At 41.2% G+C, this 12,809-nt stretch overlaps 1 non-coding gene across 1 annotated transcript; it reads left to right on the forward strand.

Moving 5' to 3' along the window:
* Positions 1-12,034: 12,034 nt before the first annotated feature.
* On the forward strand, positions 12,035-12,199 carry LOC143110255 (U1 spliceosomal RNA). Its single transcript, XR_012984098.1, has one exon. It is a non-coding gene; the product is annotated as a U1 spliceosomal RNA (small nuclear RNA).
* The last annotated feature ends 610 nt before the right edge of the window (positions 12,200-12,809 follow it).

A 12,809-nucleotide genomic window follows, 5' to 3' on the forward strand; every position in this document is an offset into this window, starting at 1 on the left:
AAAGTTGGCTACAAAGACCATTCATAGCCTAGAGAAAACGATACATTTTTCTTTATCTGCAATGTTCCAGGAAGATAGGCTTACATATAGGGTATTTTTAAGCTGTCCCTGTTTGATCACAGGTTCGAGAAAACGTAACGTAAACGTGCTAATTACCAACCATTTCTTTCGAAAATTCTAAAACAACGATGTTTTTTAATACTTCAAAATAACATTTGTTAAATGAACCTTACATTTTTCAGTAGCCATAGGTGTGTAGATTTGAACAAAATCTACTTTGGTTCTTACTGGTGCTTTTACTGCCTGAATTATCCGATTTTGTTTACCACGCTTGAAGTTTAGTGCTGGGCTGGTGGGTACTTATTCCCAACCTTTCTCACTGCACATCAGCGGTTAGCCCGAGAATTCATGGCAAAATGGAATGCAATTCAATCCATGTTTATTCTATTTTTTAACCAAAATTATTCAAATAGATTTTAGGACTGCATTGTCACTTTGCAGATTGAAATACAATTTGTTGGAAATTATTGCAAATTGGAATATTAAATTGCATAATAAATTGGCAATTGCATAATGTAATGTCTTTTAGAATTGCATATTGCAGATTGCATTCTCATTTGAATTAAGCTACACATATGCTTCTATACTAGTGTGCAGTAGCCTGAAAGTTGTGGGTTCAATTCCCGGCTTCCACCTTTGTGCCCTTGAGCAAGGCACTTAACCCCAAGTTGCTCCGGGGCGGGGACAATGTAATCCTTTGTAATATAGTTGACATAGGTAAGTCACTTTGGATAACAGTGTCTGCTTAATGAATAAATGTAAATCTGGCTTGAGAAATACCGGTCAGATTTCTACGAGGGGTATTAGGGCTGCACATTTAGAAAACTAGTTATGAGAGACAGCAACCGCTCCAAAGCTGCAGTCTCAGACACTGTTTCTGCGCTTTCCAATTTCACCAAATCATTTACACAAGGCAGACTGACTGTACGGATTCAGTGCCATGTAGCCTACTGTGAAGCGGTCACTCTCTCTCCAAACTAGTTTTGATGGACATGTCAAGAATAAAGATGAAATATCGTAAAGTCAAGATGATATTTCAACTTTATTCTCGAAATAAAGTCGAGATGTCGAGATTAATCTCGTCATGGCAAACTTTTTTTTCATTTTTTCATGTGTGGCCCTAATACGTTTATGGTCTGATGATAAGGGGGGGCATCCAGAGGGCAGTACACCTGCACAACATGTACAAGAGGAGAGCTGCACAGAAAACAGCTTGGATAGCTCAGAGATACAACAGGAAACGGGTCTCCCAGACACAGGAGAAAACAATACATTGTATCACAGTCCTATGCCATTTTTTGTTTGTTGGCTTGTTTGTTTGTTTTTTAAACATCAGTGCTGCTTTAGGTCTTTTTTTTCAGTTTCACATTCCTTGGCAAGAACTTTGAATTTCCTCACAATGAGTTGGCATTCACTCGCTATAAATTTGTTTTTGAGTGTGCAAGAGAATGCAAAAGTATCCCCAGGAACACAAAAACAAAATCAGGAAAAAATGAATTACTGTGACACTTACAGGCTCTGTTGTATGGACATGGGGGTGGAGAACTCACAATCTGAGTCACACAAATCAAAACATAAATTTCACAATGTACCCAACATGGACTTTTTTCAAAACATATTTATTAGTGCTATAGGTAGGGGATTTCACATAGCGTCCAATCAAGAACCAAGTCTACCTTCAAAAACAAAATCACTTATAAAGCAACCTTTATGGGCAAAAAACATCACCAACAGAACAGCCTTCGTGACCATTTCACTGGGGTCATCAAGCAAGCATAAAAATTTTCGCACAGTCTTTCTCCATATAGCCTACATTCCTTTGCTAGTTAAGGCAGGCATAGGCTACATCAATTCAATGTCAAGCCAGTGATGTATCCTGTTTCTACCAAAATATGTAGTGTGAGGGAAATGAAATGATATATGTACAAAATAGAATGTCATGTTGAAAATGTAAACACCTTCCTATGCAAATGTAAAACACATTCACGCAAATTAGCTATTTCTTGGCCCATATCAAGCGGGATGTCATGCTTGAAAAAACATGCAGATCTTGCAGTCAGTTTGAAAGAGCTGAGGAGCATTAAAGGTGCAGTCAGCGGTCATACGTGATTTCAAGGCCATAACGTTTTTCTCACATTCAGCGGACATCTCCTCACAATCCGCTAACTGCACACACTGTAAAAAAGTCGCTCTAGACAGCCCAGGCTCTGAAAACTGAAAACTCAGTCCCCACTCAGTTAGCCCATATATTGTTGAAATTCAATATTTTGGATTACAAAATGTGTTGTAAATCCAATATTTTCCACTTGAGGGTGCTGCTCTACAAAAAATCTTAGCCTTAAACATGATTGTGTTACAGAGAAAGGCAGGAAAGGAACTTGAGTCTGGGACCGAAGCATTGGGACGTGATTATGTGACATGTTCAACTGATACAGGGGGGAAATGCCTCTGCACACAATTGGATTGACCTAACCAATCAGAGCAACAAATAGCCGATCATGAAATTCTGCAGAGAACAGTCAGAGCCTCTTCCACGCTCAGGTCACATGAACAATCTTTGGATATACCAGAGAATGTCTATATACGCCCAGGGTGTCCTCAACAGGTTGGATGAGGTTAAAGCCTCTATCACGACTCTTTGGCCAGGTGCACTGTTGGACTTACTCATTTGCACCATCACCATGACACTCACTCTCACAGAGCACCTTACCTTACTATGCACAGAGAATCACAGGCTCAGTTCTGCCTCAGCCATTGCAAGCGTCTCATGCTTAATCACCCACTATGTGGATACTGTTTTAGACTTGATTTAGGTTCAGTGTTATTTAGTATAATATGTATTTTAGTATATTCTTTATCTTCTACTGTCCTTATTGCTTAGTTGTGTGTTTTTATATTATATACTTTTAATTACTTTTTTTCTGCTGTTAGTGAATGTTGTGTGTGATGTCTGTATACTACTGAGACCTTGAATTTGCCCTTGGGGATCAATAAAGTATATATCTATATATCTATCTATCTATCTATCTATCTATCTATATCTGTCATCATGACATTCGAATACAGTTAATGGTTGTACAGGTGAACAGGTCCGTAGCACAAGATCCTGGGCCCTATAGGCAGTCCTGATGGGCCCAGGATAAATGAACCACTAATATGTGTATTGTTTGTTCATTTTTAATATGTATAACAATCTTTGTCTTTCATCAATGGACTTCTTGAAACATTAGTGACATTATTGGACTGGATATCACTTTAACACCATTGGCTGGTGTTAATATGGATGTGTAATTAGGGGCAGCCGTGGCCTACTGGTTAGCGCTTCGGACTTGTAACCGGAGGGTTGCCGGTTCGAGCCCCGACCAGTAGGCGTGGCTGAAGTGCCCTTGAGCAAGGCACCTAACCCCTCACTGCTCCCTGAGCGCCACTGTTGCAGCAGGCAGCTCACTGCGCCGGGATTAGTGTGTGCTTCACCTCACTGTGTGTTCACTGTGTGCTGAGTGTGTTTCCCTAATTCACTGATTGGGATAAATGCAGAGACCAAATGCTTGAGAACAAAACCCCTGCTTAGGCTGATTGCAAATTGAACTATTTATCTAAAACAGTTTTCATGATGTGTGCCAGACAGTTGGCAAAATAGTGTAAAAAATAGGCATACATGTGTATAGTTTTGCTAGGAGTGTGTTGATCATTTGGAAATTGAATTTAAACCAGTGAGTTGTGTTTACAATTCTGCAAAAAGATTGCTGTGCAGTGGATTGTACCTACAGTTTTGCAAAGTGTGTGTTACAAAATTGCAAACTGAGTACAAAGCAGTGTTTGTGCTTTTAGTTTTGCAAACTCAGTGAGTGGTTTTGCTATACAAATTAATAGTAAGCATTCATAAAAAACTGTAATATACATTTTGATATTTTTCTGAATGATGTTCTCAATATTAAAGGTTAGATTTTTGTGGCACACAGTATGCTATTAGTGAGAAATTGTGAAATTAATAATGTGTGTGTGTGTGTGTTGCAAAAGCCATGTGTGGCGGATAGCCAATCTTGCAGCGATGAGTCCCACAATGAGGAAGACGAGGAAGATGCTGTGGTCGCAGCGCCTTCATCAGCCGCAGACACACATCTCCTCTGTGACTGACCTCGGTACAATCAACATAGAGGATTTGTTTTAAATAAAATTGATTTTTATTAATACAATGTAATACTGTCTTTTTTAATCATTTCATGCTTTTATTGTATAGGCAGATGAACACATGGGATGCCTTCGTGTCACTATGTCATTGTGTTCCCATGAACTTTTGCAAAAACACTGATAGGCCTAATCATACAGCTGTCTTTGTTGCCATGGAATATAACTTAAATCACATCTACAGATGATCTATCCTTATACAAGTCATTTGTGCATGTCTAACAATAATGTGCTTTTCCTTTGGTCTGAGAATGTGCAGCAGTTTGTTGAGGTACACTCAAGAACCAGCTAAACCAGCAGCAGTGTCAGGAGCACCAGCACGACCAACACAAACCCAACCAGCAGATCATAAAGAAGGATCACAATTTCAATTCCCTTTTAATGCCTGATGGACTGACCATTTGATGCATTGACCATGTTAAGGTGCTATGGTAGAGTGTGCGCAATGGTGGTAGGCCTAGTGCAAAAGTGAACAGTGCAATAAATTTGCTTATCATTAAATATCATGTAAAGCATCCCCTTCTCCAGATGTTACCCCAATGTGTGTGGAGTGGACCAACAGGGTATGCGTAACAATAAATACAATTTCCTTAAAAAATACAAGGTCCATCTATTTGATGACAACCCTAAGATGCTTAGGCTACTTTCTGAATGTTGCTAGGCAGTCCCAAACAGACACGTACTTGCGTTGAGCATCCCAAAAAACCAGTAGCAGTAACAGCAAAAAATGTCCTGTCCTGTTAGTACTGTCCTGAGTAGTGTCCCGAGACAGTTAGACACTGTCCCGAGACACCCAGACACTGTCCCGGGACAGTTAGCCACTGTCCTGTGACACCCATGACTGTCCTGTGACACCCATGACTGTCCTGTAACACCCAGACACTGTCCCGGGACACCCAGACACTGTCCCGAGACACCCAGACACTGTCCCGAGACACTCATGACTGTCCTGTGACACCTAGACACTGTCCCGAGACAGTTAGACACTGTCCTGTGACACCCATGACTGTCCTGTAACACCCAGACACTGTCCCGAGACAGTTAGACACTGTCCCGTGACACCCATGACTGTCCTGTAACACCCAGGCACTGTCCTGTGACACCTATGACTGTCCTGTGACACCTAGACACTGTCCCGTGACACCTATGACTGTCCTGTAACATCCAGACACTGTCCCGAGACAGTTAGACACTGTCCCGTGACACCCATGACTGTCCTGTAACACCCAGACACTGTCCTGTAACACCCAGACACTGTCCCGTGACACCTATGACTGTCTTGTGACACCCAGACACTGTCCCGAGACAGTTAGCCACTGTCCTGTAACACCCAGACACTGTCTCGAGACAGTTAGACACTGTCCCGTGACACCCATGACTGTCCTGTAACACCCAGACACTGTCCTGTGACACCTAGACACTGTCCGGTGACACTCATGACTGTCCTGTAACATCCAGACACTGTCCCGTGACACCCATGACTGTCCTGTAACACCCAGACACTGTCCTGTGACACCTAGACACTGTCCGGTGACACTCATGACTGTCCTGTAACACCCAGACACTGTCCCGTGACACCTATGACTGTCCTGTGACACCCAGACACTGTCCTGGGACAGTTAGCCACTGTCCTGTAACACCCAGACACTGTCCCGAGACAGTTAGACACTGTCCCGTGACACCCATGACTGTCCTGTAACACCCAGACACTGTCTCGTGACACCTATGACTGTCCTGTGACACCTAGACACTGTCCCGTGACACCTATGACTGTCCTGTAACACCCAGACACTGTCCCGTGACACCTATGACTGTCCTGTAACATCCAGACACTGTCCCGAGACAGTTAGACACTGTCCCGTGACACCCATGACTGTCCTGTAACACCCAGACACTGTCCCGTGACACCTATGACTGTCTTGTGACACCCAGACACTGTCCCGAGACAGTTAGCCACTGTCCTGTAACACCCAGACACTGTCTCGAGACAGTTAGACACTGTCCCGTGACACCCATGACTGTCCTGTAACACCCAGACACTGTCCTGTGACACCTAGACACTGTCCGGTGACACTCATGACTGTCCTGTAACATCCAGACACTGTCCCGTGACACCCATGACTGTCCTGTAACACCCAGACACTGTCCTGTGACACCTAGACACTGTCCGGTGACACTCATGACTGTCCTGTAACACCCAGACACTGTCCCGTGACACCTATGACTGTCCTGTGACACCCAGACACTGTCCTGGGACAGTTAGCCACTGTCCTGTAACACCCAGACACTGTCCCGAGACAGTTAGACACTGTCCCGTGACACCCGTGACTGTCCTGTAACACCCAGACACTGTCTCGTGACACCTATGACTGTCCTGTGACACCTAGACACTGTCCCGTGACACCTATGACTGTCCTGTAACACCCAGACACTGTCCCGTGACACCTATGACTGTCCTGTAACATCCAGACACTGTCCCGAGACAGTTAGACACTGTCCCGTGACACCCATGACTGTCCTGTAACACCCAGACACTGTCCTGTAACACCCAGACACTGTCCCGTGACACCTATGACTGTCTTGTGACACCCAGACACTGTCCCGAGACAGTTAGCCACTGTCCTGTAACACCCAGACACTGTCTCGAGACAGTTAGACACTGTCCCGTGACACCCATGACTGTCCTGTAACACCCAGACACTGTCCTGTGACACCTAGACACTGTCCGGTGACACTCATGACTGTCCTGTAACATCCAGACACTGTCCCGTGACACCCATGACTGTCCTGTAACACCCAGACACTGTCCTGTGACACCTAGACACTGTCCGGTGACACTCATGACTGTCCTGTAACACCCAGACACTGTCCCGTGACACCTATGACTGTCCTGTGACACCCAGACACTGTCCTGGGACAGTTAGCCACTGTCCTGTAACACCCAGACACTGTCCCGAGACAGTTAGACACTGTCCCGTGACACCCATGACTGTCCTGTAACACCCAGACACTGTCTCGTGACACCTATGACTGTCCTGTGACACCTAGACACTGTCCCGTGACACCTATGACTGTCCTGTAACACCCAGACACTGTCCCGTGACACCTATGACTGTCCTGTAACATCCAGACACTGTCCTGAGACAGTTAGCTACTGTCCTGTGACACCAAGCCACTGTCCTGTGACACCAATGACAAATGTTCCAAATGTGAACCACTTTGAGCTGCATTCTGTGAATGAAAGGTGCTATAATTAATTATATTTATAATTATTATAATAATTATTATAATTATTATTATGTAGAATCATTTATGTCTTTGAATCATTGTGTGTGTGTGTGTGTGTGTGTGTGTGTGTGTGTGTATGTATGTATGTATGTATGTATCTTTTTATTTGTTTTGTTTTAGATAAAAGATAAAGCTTATTAATTGTTTTACATAAAATTGTACATGTAAAAATCCTTTTTTGCTTTATGACTTTTTAAGTTTTAAAGTTGTTTGTTAGAATTTTTAATAAAGATGACTTGTGCTTTAAAGTAGTAGCTCTGGATTTGTGTTTTGTTATCAAGTAATGTTCAAGCACAGCTGGCATTCAGCCAACACTCAGTCAGATCAGTTAGTGTGTGGGCCAGTGCATGCCCAGGGACCCAGGCAACCCTCAGCCAACACTTTGATAAACAATAACACCCACACCTGGGCCGACAGACAGACAGACAGACAGACAGATAGATGCTTTATTTGTATGAAGATAACAAAATATCAACTCAGGTCTCAGTGCAGACCAAGTACTATAGTGAATAATAAATAAATACAATATAACATAACATAAGTGCTTGTTTATGGAAGTCCACAACAACCATCTCCTTGGTCTTGGTGAGTTTGTTTTCCTTGCATAACAAAACAATAAGTCATTTTACGGCGTTTTGGCCACACTTGGGGCAGAGCAAATCTTTATGTCAGTTTCCACTGATTGGGCCATGGGCATGGGCAGGGATGGGCAGTATTTCTAATACATGTGTTTAAAATATGTATTTCAAATACAAAATACTATTTTGTCATTTGTATTTTATTGAGATAATGAAAATGCCTTCGTATTTTGTATCAAAATACTTCAGTGTTGCGTATTTTTGTATTTTCAAAATACTTTAAAATACTTTCTGTGAAACACTGTGATGACATCTATCTAACTATCTATACTGTAAAGCACGAAATGTCTGTCTCTGTCTGTTTGTGGCACCCTTGCATGGTCAAGCTGGAATGATTAACAGGCCCCATAACAACTATATAAAAAATATTTTATATATATAAAAAATAGTCTGAATGCAACACTGTCTGAGAAGTTAGTTGTGCTCAAAGGCATCAACTGAGGAAACACGACTAGCTAAGGTTACACACACTCCTTTGCTCACACAAGGACAGCAGAAGGACTTGAATTCACAAGTTTATATTGCAACACTTGAGTTTGATATTTTCCTTTCTTTTTTCTGTTTTACAGGTTTTTTTTCTAGACTTTAAATTTGTCTATGTTCTCTGACCTGTGAAATATTTCAGTGCTATGGTAACTTGACAAGATACCTCAAACAAGGACATTTCCAATTTTGCACATTTTAAATAACAAATGATTGATAATGTCATAATAATTGGCTTCTAATTGGCTCAACTGATTGGATGGTATTAATGTGACAACCTGATTTTTATTTTTACTTTTTTTTGTATTTACATTGATAGAAGTTGTGCACACACCATCAGGTGTATACAAAATTATTCAACTGTGATGAAACTCACCATAAGTGTGGTAATGATGTGGTTATATAACTTAAAAGGTTAAAATGCTACCTAGTTTAAATTTCTAAATCAGTCATCTATTTGGATTGTTTGTCTTTCAGTTATTGTCACTGATTCATAGTGGGCAATCTATTACACCAACTGGTTGGAAAGTGCAACAGTTGTGGAGTCGGCATTGCATGTCGCTGCAAAACAGTACATCTCCAAACTTATAAACAGTAACTGTCAAATAAGGAATTTGAAGATGACATCCGAAAAGCATTAGATTGCATAGAAAACTGATTGATATGAATACACTGTACAGTTTATGTAGTAATAATGCACTGGTTATGAATAACAACTATTTTAAGTAAACATACAATTAGTAATGCAAAAAGTTTTTGTTCTAAGATTTATTTCTCTTTTGTGGCCCCAATTAGTCCAGGAAACTGGCAAAAATGATACAGACTGCCATAATCTGTGATGAAGATATCATAGATGTTGACCTTGTGCTCGACGTAATGATGCCTGAGGTAAGGAAATGTGAATATAAAAGCCATGTCATATTATGATCGATCAGTGTGGTTTCTCCAGAATAAATAAACCAAACCATACCAAACATGCATATTGTCACTACATTCTCATGCTATTTCCAATTTGAAATCTGTTTGCAGTTGAAGGTTTCCATTAACATTGTCACGAACCACGAGGGTTTCTGCAGGTTTCTGGAGAGGTTCATGTCCATGCATCCGGCATTGGAGTAACAAGCATTGCTGTTTTTTTCTGTATTTATACATTCTTTTTTAATGTATTAGTTGTTTATTTATTTATTTATGTCTTATTGGATTTCAATTTATTATCTTCATTTCATTATTTACAATATGTGTGTACTGGGGAAATTTGATTTTTTTTGGTGTTAAGTTTATGGTGTATTTTGTTCTGAGAGAAAACTGAACCATGCAAGGTTTTCCGTATTTAGATTTACAAAGCTTTTTTGTTTAAAAGGTTTTTTGTTCTTATGTTTAGAATTAAAATGTGTTCTCCAAAACTGTCCAGTTGTCTGTTTTTGTGATCATCTACCCATGGATGGCTACAACATTTGGTTAAGCAAGCCTATGACTTAACAGACCTGGGGGGTATTCCAAGTACATGGTTTAGTGATAAACCTGGGTAACTTAACTCAGAGTAAGTGGTAAACCTCCTACAACAAGAGCCCTATGGTATTGTTTTGTTAGGAGAATGAAGCCATACAGCTCTTCTATTAGGAGGTTTACCACCTACTCTGTGTTAACTAACCCAGGTTTGTCACTAAACCTCGTACTTGGAATACCCCCCTGGTAAGATGCCTAAATATTTACACATTTGCCTATAATAATTATCTAAACAATTATTATTTATTCTTAAAATATTTGCTGGCACAAGGAGTTTCATTAATTATATTTCCCTTTATGCGTGCATGACGATAAACTACTTGAACTTGAACTAATGCTGCTTGTGGAATATCAACAATATACATTAAGTGTTTAATATACGTAGGCTATTTGTTGTAAGTAAAAAGTGATTTATATATTTCTTGGTTACAAGTAGCCTAGGCTAGCCTACAAGTTAATAACAAATAGAACAGAAAGAGGTGGAAGGTAGCCTAATAGGCCTAGGTGGCATAACAAACATTTCAACAAAACAAAACATTTCCAAAGCAACTGAGGTCGACAACGGATACTTGTGTTTTTATTTGGCGTTTTACCTAACTTTCCACGAGACAACCATCATGACAGCGCTACACACCTAGCACACATACCTTTACACAAGACAGTTCTGCAAGGCACAACGTAACTTAAGCAAGACAATGCTGGATAAACAAAAACATGTTTTACAGCAGAATAATATTGGCCAGACGTCGCCCTACATTCAGCGTTGTAAGTTAATAACCCACTTTCTACAAGCCACGTGTCTTCCTAACATCCCGACATTGAAATTGTATTTTCCAACGAAACAAATAAAGACAAAAAATAGCTTTGTTCGTGATCTGTCTAGAATCTTTGATACCACTAGCCAACTTCCGCAATACAGTGCCACAAGATAGTACGCGACTTCCGCAAGACAGTGCCGCGAGACACTACGCAACATCCGCAAGACAGAGGACAGGACAAAAGTACGGTACAGTACAGTTTCGGCTCTAACCGCCTCTCCAAAAAACTCCAAGGATGAAACATTACTACTATTTTGATTCTGCATATACTTGCCGTAGTTATCGCCGATGTCCTCGGAAGTGCTTGGTTTCTTTCTTGTTTGTGCCAGAGCCCGTCTACGGAGAGCCTCCCCACTCTCTATTAATCCCATACAAACCGAATTTGGCTGCAGTTCACCAGAGTTCACCCTTATTAGACATCCTCTGTTTGTGCCTATGGTTTGTGCTGCTTAGTGACATCAGAGCCCGTCGGAGAGCCCGGCCACTCCGTATTAAGTCCCATTGTACCGAATTTTGGTTGCAGTTCCACCAGAGTTCCACTGGGGGCGATCGCCATGAGTGCAAAATGAATGGGAGTCAATGGAGCTAGACGGCTAAATTTGTCTCTTTCATCTGATTGTCGTTGACAAATCTCAGATTTGATTGTAGTTTGTATAACTTCAACATGGGTTATAGGTCAAAAGTTGAATGAACGAGTACTTATGTCCTTTTGATTTCTTACAGGTTGGGTCGTTGTTGCCCATAACACGCTAGCATTGTGCTAATTAATGACGTCATCGAGAGTGGCAGTTCTCTGGCTCCGCCTTAACAATCTTTGGCCCGTCTACGTTATGCGTGGAAAGTGATGCATCATGGGACAGTTTTAGATTTTGTTGTGTGTTTTATGTCTTTTTTCGAGTACGAAATGATTTCTGTGTGATATAGCCTACATATAATCGCTTGTTTAAACGTATTGTTTTTTAAAATGTTGAATTGTAAACATAGCCGGAAGCCCGCCACCTATGTGACATATAGGTCATTTGGTCTAGTACCCTCGTAAACTGTGTACAACTCATACTTACCTGGCAGGGGAGATACCATGATCATGAAGGTGGTTCACCTTTGGCGAGGCTCTGCCATTGCACTTCGGCGGTAGCTGACCCGAACGAATTCCCCAAATGTGGGAATCTCGACTGCATAATTTGTGGTAGTGGGGGACTGCGTTCGCGCTCTCCCCTGTAATACTGTTAAATGAAAGTAGTTGTTGTCGCACTAAACTAAAGTCATCTAGAATTTTACATTGCAATACTGCAAATATACTTGAGAATTTTACATGACATCTCTGCGTCTCCGACGTTGACATGTTGTGTATTCGATGGGTTTTCCTATTTAGAATTTAGAAGCACGCTTTTATGGCTTCATGTAGACAAGCCTGATGCTTTTTCTCTACGAAACTCCCCATCGCTCGGTCTGAAGCTCGGTGTGGTCATCCGCTGGTGTCGTATCAAGCCAAACATGGAGAGTAAGGTTACAGTAGCTGCTCATTAGCCTACTGTAGTCTAGTCTAAGGCAACATTGTAATTTATTTTAAACGTGTCAAGCATATAGCTGTCCCCGATGTCACAGCAGCTCCTTGAGGAAACAGCAAAGAAGAGTGCACATATCCGATGAGATTTCTGACGAGGAGCAGAAGATCTCTGGCCTTACCAGAGCCTTACTGTTTATGGATAAAAAATGATATGGAATAGAAACATCTGGAATCTATTTCTTTCAGCTTAAAGTTGGCTACAAAGACCATTCATAGCCTAGAGAAAACGATACATTTTTCTTTATCTGCAATGTTCCAGGA

The sequence above is a fragment of the Alosa pseudoharengus genome, unplaced genomic scaffold, assembly GCF_046254945.1.
Source record: "Alosa pseudoharengus isolate Yale_2024_CS ecotype anadromous, Long Island Sound unplaced genomic scaffold, YU_APseudo_1.1 YU_APseudo_1.1_scf_10, whole genome shotgun sequence".
Lineage (NCBI taxonomy): Eukaryota > Metazoa > Chordata > Actinopteri > Clupeiformes > Clupeidae > Alosa > Alosa pseudoharengus.